A 12,996-nucleotide genomic window follows, 5' to 3' on the forward strand; every position below is an offset into this window, starting at 1 on the left:
TTATAGTATAGTTTTCATCTCTGACACTTGTGTGTAATTATAAGCAAATCACTTAACTTTTTTCCTCATACTTGGACTATTGCAAAACCCTTGTAGTTGGACTCTCTGTCTCTGACCTTTCTCCTCTCTCAGCTATGTCACCAAAATGATTTTCCTAAAATGCATATCTAACCGCATTACTCCCTACTCAGTAAATGGCAGTGACTCCCTATGGCCTCTAAGATCAAATACAAATTCCTCTACTTGGAATTAAAAATCTTCAGTATGCTCTTCTGAATTTCTTTTTTTTAAGATTTTATTTATTTTGAGTTTTACAATTTTCCCCCTAATCTTACTTCCCTCCCCCCACAGAAGGCAATTTGCCAGTCTTTATATTGTTTCCATGCATACATTGACCTGAATTGAATGTGATGAGAGAGAAATCACATCCTTAAGGAAGAAACATAAAGTATAAGAGATAGCGAGATCAGATAATAAGATGTCAGTTTCTTTTCTAAATTAAAGTCCTTGGTCTTTGTTCAAACTCTATGGCTCTTTCTCTGGATACAGATGGTATTCTCCATCGAAGACAGCCCCAAATTGTCCCTGATTGTTGCACTGATGGAATGAGCAAGTCCATCAAGGTTGGTCATCACCCCCATGTTGCTGTTAGTGTGCACAATGTTTTTCTGGTTCTGCTCATCTCACTCAGCATCAGTTCATGCAAATCCCTCCAGGCTTCCCTGAATTCCCATCCCTCCTGGTTTCTAATAGAATTGTGTTCCATGACATACATATATAACCCAGTTTGCTAAGCCACTCCCCTATTGAAGGACATTTACTTGATTTCCAATTCTTTGCCACCACAAACAGGGCTGCTATGAATATTTTTGTACAAGTGATGTTTTTACCCTTTTTCATCATCTCTTCAGAGCATAGACTCAATAGTGGTATTGCTGGATCAAACGGTATGCACATTTTTGTTGCCCTTTGGGCATAGTTCCAGACTGCTCTCCAGAAAAGTTGGATGAGTTCACAGATCCACCAACAATGTAATAGTGTCCCAGATTTCCCACAACTCTTCCAACAATGATCATTGTCCTTTCTGGTCATATTGGCCAGTCTGCGAGGTGTGAAGTGGTACCTCAGAGATGCTTTAATTTGCATTTCTCTAATATGTAATGATTTAGAGCAATTTTTTAATATGACTATGGATTGCTTTGATCTCCTCATCTGTAAATTGCCTTTGAATATCCTTTGACCATTTGTCATTTGGGGAATGGCTTTTTTTTTTAATTGACTCAGTTCTCTGTATCTTCTGAATTTCTTAAGGCATCATTCCCCTGCCGGTGCTCAGTGGGTCTCTCTTCTCTTCCACCTTTCATAAACCCTAGATTTCTTCAAAGCTCAGCTCAGGTGATACCTCCAACATGAATCCTTATTTGATTCCTCATCACCAAATTACTTTCTTCTTTTCTAGCTTCTTACACAGTCTCATGCTTCTTCAGATTAATTGAAAGCTCATGAGGGCAGGAATGGGCTTCATTTTATCTCTTTCACACAGAAGCTGTTGAAAGGCAGTCAATAAATGTCTATTAAATGCCAATATATGCAAAGCGCCATGCTAAGCATTGAGGATACTAAGAAGGAAAACAATAGTCCAAGTTTCATAGGAGAGACAATCTGCAAACAGCTATGTATAGATTTTGAAGATGGTGGGGTGAAGTCAACAATTCTGCCAAGTTCTCCTCCGTAACTTAAAATAAATGCCAGATTGAATTCTGAGCCGGATAACCAACACAGTCATAGTGCTGCATTTTTCCAGTCAGGAATGCTTTGGAAGACAGAAAGAGAAGACTGTGGATACTGAGGTGGAGGCTGTCTGGGAGCACAGTTGGGGGAAAAGCAGTATTGGCTGTGGGTTATGGGGTGGCAGCAAGTTGGGCTAAACACCTTGTCAGAAAGAGATCCCAAGAGGACCCCTGCATTGGGAGCAGGATGGATGCCATTCAGTAATTCACTCATTACTCAGATCCAGGGCAGAGTGGAGTGGTCCTGGTTTGTGCCCCCCCTCCCCCGCCCTTGTTAACCATTATCCAGTTCTGGGTCACAATTCCAGGACAGACAGAAGCAGGCGCAGTCATAAAAGAGCAGGGGCCCTACCTGGCTAAGGACCAGAGGACAGACCAGGAAGGCAGTGGCCAGACTTCTCTCCAGATGACCACACTGGAAGCAGAAGCATCTAAAACTTAAAAGCCGCTCCACTCCCAGATCCAGCTGTGAAAGTAGCATAAAGTCATAAAAGACAGATCAGGTCAAAAATCATTATACTCACAGACATGAGCAGAGCCCAACTCTAATACAAAGTCTAAAGTCAATAAATAGGCTGGAAAAATGAGTGAATAACAAAAAAAGAGACTCGAGCATAAAAAGTTACTATGGTGAGAGAAGATCAAGACACAAACTCAGAAAAAGGAAGTGACTGAAAAACATCTAAGAGCAAAACCTCAAAGAAAAATCCAGATTGAACACAAGCCTAGTGACATTTCCTAGAAATTAAGAAAGAACAAAAAGGAAGTATTTTAACAAAACTTTTTTTTTTCTTTTTGATGGGCAATGGAATTAAGTGACTTGCCCAAGGTCACACAGCTGGGTAATTATTAAGTGTTTGAGTTTGGATTTGAACTCCTGACTCCAGGGCCAGTGTTCCATCTACTGTGCCACCTTAGCTCCCCTGATTAGATACTTAACAGAACTATTCTTTTCTTCTATTTTTTTGAAGAAGTATTTTAAAAACCAAATAAAGGCAGTAGAGTAAAAATTGGGAAAAGAAATCAGAGCTATATAGGAAAATTGTGGAAAGAAAATTAACAGCTTGGTAATAAAAGAGGCCCAAAATATCTTAGAAAATAATTCCTTAAAAATCAGAATTAGTCAAGTGGAAGCTATTGATTCCATGAGATAACAAGAAACAATAAAACTGCGGTGAGAGAAGGGGGAATATTCGAGAGATATTACCAAAGTAAAATTGACAGACCTTGACAACAGGTTGGATATGGGTGATGATTCAGGGATGACACCTACATTGCAAGCCTGGAACTATGAAGCATCCTTAAGCATTAAGAAGGAAGTTGAGGAAAAATTAATGAGTTCAGTTTTGGACATGTTGATTTTAAGATGTCTGCTGGACATCCAGTTTGAGATTTCTGAGGGGCAATTAGAGGTGAGAGACTGGAACCAGGAGGGAGAGGCTAGATGTGAGAATCATCAGCTTAAGTATGAGAATGGGATCCATGGCAACTGATGTGGTCACTGAGAATATTAGTATAGTGGAAGAGAAGAGGGAGTCCTGTGGGACAGCCTCCATTAGCAGGCGTGACCCCCATGAACACGTGGCAAAGGACACTGAGGCCATCAGAGAAGCAGGAGGACCAGGAGAGAGCCTAGAGGGGAGAGAATAAGGAAGAAGAGGGCAATGGGCAGAGTCCAAAGCTGCAGAGAAGCCAAGAAGGATGAGGGCTGAGAAAAGGCAATCAGGAGGTCATGGGTAACTTTGAAGGGAGCAGTTTCAGTTGAATGAGGAGGTCAAAAGCCAGACTGCAGAGAGTTCAGAAGAGTGAGGGGAAAGGAAGTGGAGGCACCTATTGTAGGCAGACTTCTCAAGGGGTTTAGTCAGGAAGGGGGGGGGAGAAATGCAGGACAATAGGAGGCTGGGATGGGAGGATCAAGTCAGGGTCTTTTGAGAATGTGGAAACAGCCAGTAGCTAGGGATAAATTTAAAATCAGTGAGAGATTGAGGCTCTTAGAGGGGGGCTATCTCCAAGATCTATCCAGCATAGTCGATGAGGAGGGGAAAGTCACTAGCAGCTGGGAAAGGACTCTTGAGGAGTTGGAACTTAAACTCAATCTCTTAAAATTTTTTTTTCAATTAAGAAGCATTAAATTTTTTTCTCTCTCCTACCTCCTTCCTCTTTTTTTTGGGGGGGGGGAGAAAAACAAAGCCCTTATAACAAAAATGTGCAGGCAAGTAAAACAAATCCCCATATTGACCATGTTCAAAAATATATGTGTCATTAATACAGAATCTCATATCCATTCACCCTCTGTTAGGAGGTGGGCCTCATCATGGATCCTCTGCAACTGCAACCAGTCACACATGGATCAAAACTCTTAAATATTTCAGTTATTTGTGTTTATAGAGTTAGTGTTATATTATTCTCCTGGTTCTGCTCACTTTATTCTGCATTAGTTTATACAAATCTTCTTAGGTTTTTTTGAAACCATCTCTTTTATCATTTCTTATGGACCAATAAAGCATTTCAATATGTGAGGAACTAGGGTGTTGTTCGGCTTCCCACGGTGGAGGCTCCCTTTGAAATCCATTATAAAGGGGGATGGCCCCAGCCAATCCCCAAACTGGGAGAGTTCTCCTAATCCCATTCCAAAAATGACAAAGCCAAGATTAGAAGAATCTAGTCCTTAACTGGTCCAGAGTGACCTAGAGATCAATGCAACTGAGTTTGTGCAATTGGGTAATTGAATATTATCCCCCACACTCCCTGTGACAATTGGGGTTCATCAACATAACATGTGTCATATGATGTGGAGGGGAATCACATTAGGGACATGTCATGGGATGGGCAGTCCTCTTAAACTGTAACTTAGAGTCTGAGAGCCTATGAAAATCCAGGTGGGAGGGAAAAGAGTTTCTAAAGACTTTATAATCCCTGATGTAATTATCCCACCTTGTGTGGGATTCGTGAATAGAGTGTTCAATTTTCTTACTCCAGCAGATTTCTTTCATTTATAGATAACAAATACATCCATGTATCATTAGTTCAGTCATTCCAATTGAAAAATCTCTTTAATTTCCAGTTCTTTTCCACTATAGAAAAAGCTGCTGTAAAGAATTTTATACATTTAGAACCTTTTCCTTTTCTTTTGCTCTTTTTGTGGTACAGGCCTTATAGTGGTTCCATTGAGTCAGAGTAGACACAATTAATGAAATTGTGGATATGCACTTAGCCTTTCTACATCTCCATGTTCCCCATTGCAGTTTCTAATAAAAGAAATTAAATTAGAATTTTTGGGGAGTTTTGCAGAAGCCACAGATAACATACAAAAGTCAGTAGACAACAGAAAAAGTTTAGAAACTCAGAAGGGCACAAACTCTATGTATAGTATTGTATGAAATCAACATATTTGATCTTTTAATACCATAATAATTCCAACTTCTTCTCTGATATAAAGGGAGGGCCAAAAATCTTGATGCGAATTTTCCACATCTTGGGGCACAATGGAAACTCTCAATTGCTTTCCCGGAAGGGGTAGATCAGTTCACAGCTCCACCAATAGTGCATTACTTTGTCTGTTTTTACATAGCTCCTTCAAGTTGTCATTTTCCTTTTTTGTCAATTTTGCCCATCTGAGGGGTATGAGGTAGAATCCTAGAATCCCTTTAATTCACATTTCTCCAAATATTTGGAGCATTTTCACGTGGGTATTGCTAGCTAGACTTCTTACTTTGAGAACTGCTTTTTATGTCCATTTAGCAATAGGGAAAATTTGAACTAAATCTTAAAAGAAAACTCAGGGTGCTAAGAGTCAGATATGAGAAGGGAGAGCCTTTAGAAGCATGCCAAGATAAAAGTCTGGAGATGGGAGATGAAGTGCGTGAGGAATAGCAGGTACTTTATTATTTTTTATACTTAAAGAGATTTCAATTCATATCTTTTGTTTTTACATCAGTTGAATTTCCCCCTAATCCTTTCAACCCTCTCCTTGTGACTGATTCCTTTTAGCAAAGAGGCTTTTTTTTTTTTAGATTTTTCAAGGCAACGGGGTTAAAGTGGCTTGCCCAAGGCCACACAACTAGGTAATTATTAAGTGTCTGAGGTTGGATTTGAACCCAGGTACTCCTGATTCCAAGGCCGGTGTTCTATCCACTGCGCCACCCAGGCACCCCTGCAGAGAGTTTTTTAAAAAAAAGAAAAATAAGAGAAGGAAAATACAACAAAATTAATAAATACTTGGGAGAGTCACCCCTTACAACAAAGATTTTTAAAAAATTATAAAAATTCAACAAACCAATCAATACATTGGAGAACCATCCCTTATAACAAAGATTTTTTTAAAAAATTAAATTATAAGTAAGATTGGGGAAAAAAAATTGAAGAAATAAAATAAAATAAAATCTTTAATAAAAAATGAGAAAAAATTAAATTATAAAAATTCAACAAAACCAATCAATACATTGGAGAGCCATCCCTTATAAGAAAGATTTTTTTAAAAAAAGAAATCATAAAAAATTCAAAAACACCAATAGATTGAAAAATATTCATTACTAACATTATACACATTGTTACACATCCATGGACTCCTCCCCCTGACTTTTGCAAAAAAGAAGGAAAAAAAAGAGGAAGGAGATAACCTTTTCTATCTATTCTCTGGGGCCAAGCTTGTACTTTGTAATTTTGCAACATTAATTTTCAACTAATTTGTGGTTGTTCTTTCCATTCATATGGTTGAATTCATTGTATACATTGCTTTCCTGGATCTGTTTACTTCACTTTGCATCTGTTTGTGTAAGGCTTTCCATGTTTTTCTCTATACATTATATTAATTGTTTCTTATAGGACATTAGTTTTCTTACTGGTGGTCATTCATGGACAGCCGTTTGTTCAATCATTTCCCAATTGATGGGCGTTTACTTTATTTTCAGCTCTTTACTTCCATAAAAAATACAGCAGGTACTTTCACTCTCACTTATACTAAGGATAGATGATATCCATAGAAAATTCAATTTAGCATAACAAACTGAGCATTCCCGTTAACTAAAGTTTCACTGCTACTTTTAACCTAGAGAATTTTTGGCTAGGCTAATCCCTCCTTCTATAGCAATTTCAGCTTATGCCAATATTGCCCTCTACTGTCTACTGGGGCAATGCCATAAATCGTTAAAAATTCACTTTAATGTCTACTAACAAATACAAGCATACACATATATAAACTAAAAAGAGGAGGAACAAACAAAGGGAACACCAAGGAAAAAGAAACTGTGAACCAAAGGTACAAATAATCATCACACCAATCCGTTTACAATAACTTTTTTTCTGTATCAAATGAGATTTTGTTAATGTTATCATCCTTGTTCTGGGCCACTGGAAGAAAACAAGGCACTAACCAAACACATAATGAACCTTCAGCAAAAGTAAATTAACTCAATAGTTGCTTAGAAAGGATATTCAGCAAAGATACAGTATTGATTTTGTTGGGCACAGCTGCCTCCAGAGTGTGTTGATCAAGGGAGGGTTGGCTTGGAGAATTTAAGGTCAGAAATCTGCAAATGCTACAAATCAGGGCTTGATTTACTGTTTTGTTGATTGTCCAAACTTAAAATAATAAAGGCAGATTAAACTGAAGTGTGTCTTGCTTTGGAGAGTCACTTGCTAAATATTTACCAGCACACCCCAGGTATTGCCTCTCTTTGCATTGGGAAGCTCACTAAACCTCCTTGAACATGATGACAACAACTACAAAAACAACCTTAACTACACACTACTTATCCTATTGGTTCTAATTTTTTCACCCTGCATCAGTTTATATGTCTTTTTTTTTGTAATTTATTGGAATTCATCCTGTTTATAATTTCTTATGGTATCCATAATATTCTCATATAATGTTTTTTCCCTCAGCACCACTGACTCAAAGTTATTATATAACTTCATATTGCTTCTGGAAAAGGTCGGAACAATTAAAAGCTTCAGCAACAAGGAACTAATATGCGTATTCTTACTGCAGCTATGCCAGTATTTAGTTTTATCATCTTTTATTATCTTTTTTGTTTTGTTTTGTTTTTTTAGGCTTTTTGCAAGGCAATGGGGTTAAGTGGCTTGCCCAAGGCCACACAGCTAGGTAATTATTAAGTGTCTGAGGTCGGATTTGAACCCAGGTACCCCTGACTCCAGTGCCGGTGCTTTATCCACTATGCCACCTAGCTGCCCCTCTCTTTTATTATCTTTGACAATTTTATGAAGCAGCAAGGGATAGTTAAAGGTATGCTCAATCTAGAGTCTTAGCTTTGTGACCTTAGGGAAAGTCCCTTCCTTTCCCTAGGTCTCAGTTTCTTCCAGCTCTGGGTGACCCTATGGGCCTCACTTTCCTTTTCTGTAAAATGAAGAGGTTGTATTAGAGAGCATCTGAGGTCCTTTCCACCTCTAAATCTTTGATCTTATGAGTCTATGAAAGGGATTATTAGGAGGATTATTAGTGGAACTTCAGAGAGGTTTTAATTTGAATTTTTCTAAATAGTAGCACTTTGGATCATTTTGTCATGAGGTTATTGATATTCTCTTTTGAGAACTGTTTATAACTTTTCACTATCTATTGAAGGATGACACTCACTTGGGCCAGTTGTGGTGTCATTTAGTTGGTCAATGACTATTTATGAAGCTCCTAAAATGTGCCAAGCACCAGAGATCTACAGAAAAGTAAAAGGCAGCCCCTGCCCTCAAGGAGCTCCCTGTCTAAGGGAGGAGATAAGATGCCAACAAATATGTCTCAACGAGATCTACACAGGACTCATCAGAGAAAAACAATGGTAGGAAATGATAGCCTGAATCCAACTTTACCTTTTACCCATATTGGGGTTCTACATGAATGTTCATTTCTCTTGTGATAAAATCCAGTTTCACATATGTTTCATGCAGTTGTGATTTCTGGTTGATTGAAGGCACCAGAATTATGGGAGAGAAGGTGGAACTTTAGCTGAAATTTGAAGGAAGCCCAAGGAACTGGAAGGTGAAGATGAGAAGGGAGAACATTCTCAGCATCCATGATGTCAGAACAGAAACACAAAGCTATCTGGTCCTGGATAAAAAAGAAAAAAATGTACCAGTGCAAAACATTGGAAAAAAGTAATCGAGAACCAGATATTCATAGCAGTTCTGAATGTTCAATATATCTAAGGTCACAAAACAGTGTGTGGGGGGGGATGTTTTCCTAGTCTCTTTGGTTCTTTATTTAAATATATTATTCCGTGTGTGTGTGTGTGTGTGTGTGTGTGTGTGTGTGTGTGTGTGTGTGTGTTTACAAAGCTTTCTCTTTTTCTGCAAGGGGATTAATTAATCTATTTTGTCACATGATTTCTTCTAGGGCATGGCTAGTTAAGAATTTATCCCCTCTCCACATTTGTGAAGGATAAAACATTCCACCACCATCCTCTAATTTTTTAATGACTTTCAAAAATATTTAGATTGTTAATCCATTTGGTATTGCCAACCAGTTTTCCCAGAAACTTTTGCTGAACGGAGAACACTTTCCCTACTGTTTTGGGATTCTAGATTTATAGAAATGAAGCTCCTATCAGTAACTGGTGCTCATTGTATTGTCTTATCACACAATAAATGTTTCTTTATGTTTTATCCTATACTAGAGTTGTGAGATCTACTGATTTGTATATTTTAAAACTTGATAGTGCCATCTTTCCTTTCTCTAAAAAGAAGCACTTTTTAAAATAATCACTCTTGACATGTTTGAATTTTTCTTTCTGAATTTGATATTTTAATCTATAGCTCTATCTAGTTCAATGAGTGATATTATATAGAATAATGTACTTAGAACTAGAAGGGACATTAGTGGGTATCTAATCCAATGCCATCATTTACAGATGAGGAAACTGAGATTCAGAGATATTGACTTATCCGAAGTCCCCCAAGTGGGAAGTGGCGGAGTTGGGATTCAAATCTAGCTCTGTAAGACTCAGAAGTCAGTGATTTTAATTGTTGTTGTTGTTAGGTCATTTTTCAGTCTTGTCTAACTCTTTGTGGTCCATTCTGGGTTTTCTTGGAAGATACTGGGGTGGTTTGCTATTTCCTTTTCTAGCTGATTTTACAAAAGATGAGGAAACTGAGAGAAATAGGATTAAATGATTTGTCCTGGGTCACATAATTAATAAGTATCTGAGGTTGGATTTGAACTCAGGAAGATGAGTCTTATCTAGATTAATTTGTAGTGTAATCTTTACTTCAGGGGCAGCTAGGTGGCCACAGTGGATAGAACACCAGCTCTGGAGTCAGGAGGACCTGAGTTCAAATCTAGCCTCAGACATTGAATAATTACCTAGCTGTGTGACCTTGGGCAAGCCACTTAACCCCATTTGCCTTGCAAAATGCTCCCCAAAATCTTTCCTTCATTAACTTAAGCTAACCTTGTATGTTAAATTATTCATCACTATTTAATCTTCCTTTATTACTTTAAAAAGTAGTTTCTACTTTTTTATTTTTTTGTAGGTTAATTCTGAGATATTTGATTCATTTTCTGGTCATTTTGAATGAATTTCCTATTGTTTTTCTACATTTTATTGATGATACACAGAAATATTGATTTGGTAGGCTTATCTTATATCATTATTTTGCTAAAATTGCTATCTTGATTCATTTTTTTCCCATTGGTTTTCAAGTTTCTTTACGTTGTTCACCGAGGGTTTTGAGTTCTTTTTCAGCATGTCTGGTTCTTCTTGATCTCACTTGAGGTTTTCTTGGCAGAGATACTGAACTGATTTACCATTTCCTTCCCTAGCTCATTTTACCAACGAGGAAACAAGGTAAACAGAGTGAAGTGATTCGTCCAGGGCCGTACTGCTAGGAAGTGTCTGAGGCCTGATTGGAACTCAGGAAGGTGATGTTTGTCCTTCATTTTTGAAGCAGATCATGGCATCAGGGATGAGGTGACATGCACATGAATTGGATTGGAGTGAGGAATGCTACCGTCACCAACCTTACTTTCTCCTCTGGAGCCATCTGAGTTCAGTGATCAGGTAGGAATCAGGATGACTGCAGATGGCCCTGGATATGAGGCAATCAGGGTGAAGTGACTTGTCCAAGGTCACACAATTAGGAAGTGTCAAGTGTCTGAGGCTAAATTCAAACTCCTGTCCTCCTTACTTTGGGGTTGGAGCTCTATCCGCTGCACCACCTAGCTCCCATAATTCAGGAAGATGAGTCTTCCTGACTCCAGGCTTGGGACTCTGTACACTATGATGCCACCTAGCTGTCATTGTATCATCACTCTATTTTTCTTGATTTCAGAATACAGAATCATAGGATCCTAGGTGGAGAGCTGAAAGGGATTTCTATTCCCTCATCAGACAGAAAAGAAAATTGAGGCCTAGGAAGGGAAGGCACTTGCCCAAGGGCACACAGGTAGCTTTAAGGATGAGATTTGAACCAAGGTTGTTGGCAGGTGTGATCACTTTAAAAATTCCCTCCTCCCTGGCTTCCTCTGCTCTGCCCGCCCCCCCATCTTGAGAGACATACTAAAGTGTAGGATTTGAATCATTTTGTGTCAACAGAGAGCCTCCCCAGTTCAGGACCTTTTATAATGACTCTTAGAATGGGGTAGTGGGATGCATAACAGGAAAAGGCTTTGGGGAACATAGGTTGTTGCCTAGGTCTATGAAATCCTGAGTCAGGGTCTTCCCTTCCTCCTCCTGGTTGGCAACAGCTTCTTTCAAGTAATCATTCAGGCTTATCAAACCCTCTCCCCATCTGTCAATGATGGCAACCAAACTGGCGAGCTGGAGCACTTGGCTGTGCCTGTGTTCAGGAGAGCACCTTCAGGAGTTTCTTTCGGGGGCATCCTAATAACTGGACAGGCCTGAACGAATGGGGGCTCTTTTGAACTTTGTCGTGTTTTCAGATCTGTTCATCTAAAGAATTATTTTCCTCACCTTTGGATGAGAGTGGCTGAGAAGAGGAGTAATAACCAAGGAGAACTTGGTCTTAAGGAATTTCCAACTGGACTCTCTCGAGAAAATTTGCCATTGGCCACTCCTTAGCTACCAAAGTGGAGATCAGTCCTTTTTCACTTACATTCCGAAAGGGGAAGAAATGGAATGGGGGAAGAATCGGGGAGGGGGTAGAATCTTAAATGGTGTGTGTGTGTGTGTGTGTGTGTGTGTGTGTGTGTGTGTGTAGGTAGGTATGTGTGTGTATCGGTGTGTGCATATCTGTCTTGTCCATATGTGTGCGTAGTATATGTGCATGCATATTGTGTCTATTGGTGTGTGTAGTAGTGTGTATCTTGCATGCACGTGGATATGTTTCTCTATGTGCACATGTATCTTATTGTATCTATGGTTTGTATGTTCCTTATGTGTGTATATGTGCATGCATGTGTGCAGCACACATGTCTAGCACTCATGTGTAAAGGCATGTGAACATGCATATCTCATTGCACGCATATGTCCATGCATGTGTATCTATTGTTCACGTGCATATGCCTGTGCCACACATGTCTGTCTACATGTGTGTCTATTGTTCACATGTGCATTATGCATTGCATATATCTGCATTGTCTATGCATGTCTATATGTGTGTCTATTGTTCATGGGTACCTGCATGCATGTGCATTGTGTAACTGTATGTGTGTGCATGGGTGTCTTTGTGTGCTGATGTGTGCATGGCTATTCTTCATATGTGCATGCATGTATCTGTGTATGTGCATACATGTGTGTGCAAGTCATTCCAGCAAGGATGTACAACAATTGGGAGGTGTCACTTACTGCTCCTTTAATGCACTTTCCCTTTCTTTCCCCTTAACCCTGCTTTAGATAAAGGAGGGAAAAGAACAAAGAAAAGGAGCGCCACTTTTTCATATTAAGAAACCATGGGAAGAAAATCTAGTAATGGAAGAACCCTTTGACGATGAGGAAAACCAACATTCGGAAGAAGGGGGACAGGTATCTTTAAAAAAAGAAGGCTGTGAGGGAAGAATTCAGAGCTCCAGGGTTCATGGAGAACCAGAGAATCAGAGCTCTCATTCCCCACAGAAACGATTCCAAATCTTCTCTTCTTTTTCCAAGCCTCCCACACCTCCTTCTGTCCCCTCTCTTTAAGCTGAGGACACCCCCTCCTTCTTGGCTGAGAAAATTGAGGTTATTAGAAAATTGAGGTTATTAGAGATGAGTTTCCTTCTCTCTTTCCCTTTATCTCACATTCCCTGACATCACCTCCCCCA

This window comes from Macrotis lagotis, chromosome X (genome assembly GCF_037893015.1).
Source record: "Macrotis lagotis isolate mMagLag1 chromosome X, bilby.v1.9.chrom.fasta, whole genome shotgun sequence".
Classification (NCBI taxonomy): Eukaryota; Metazoa; Chordata; class Mammalia; order Peramelemorphia; family Peramelidae; genus Macrotis; species Macrotis lagotis.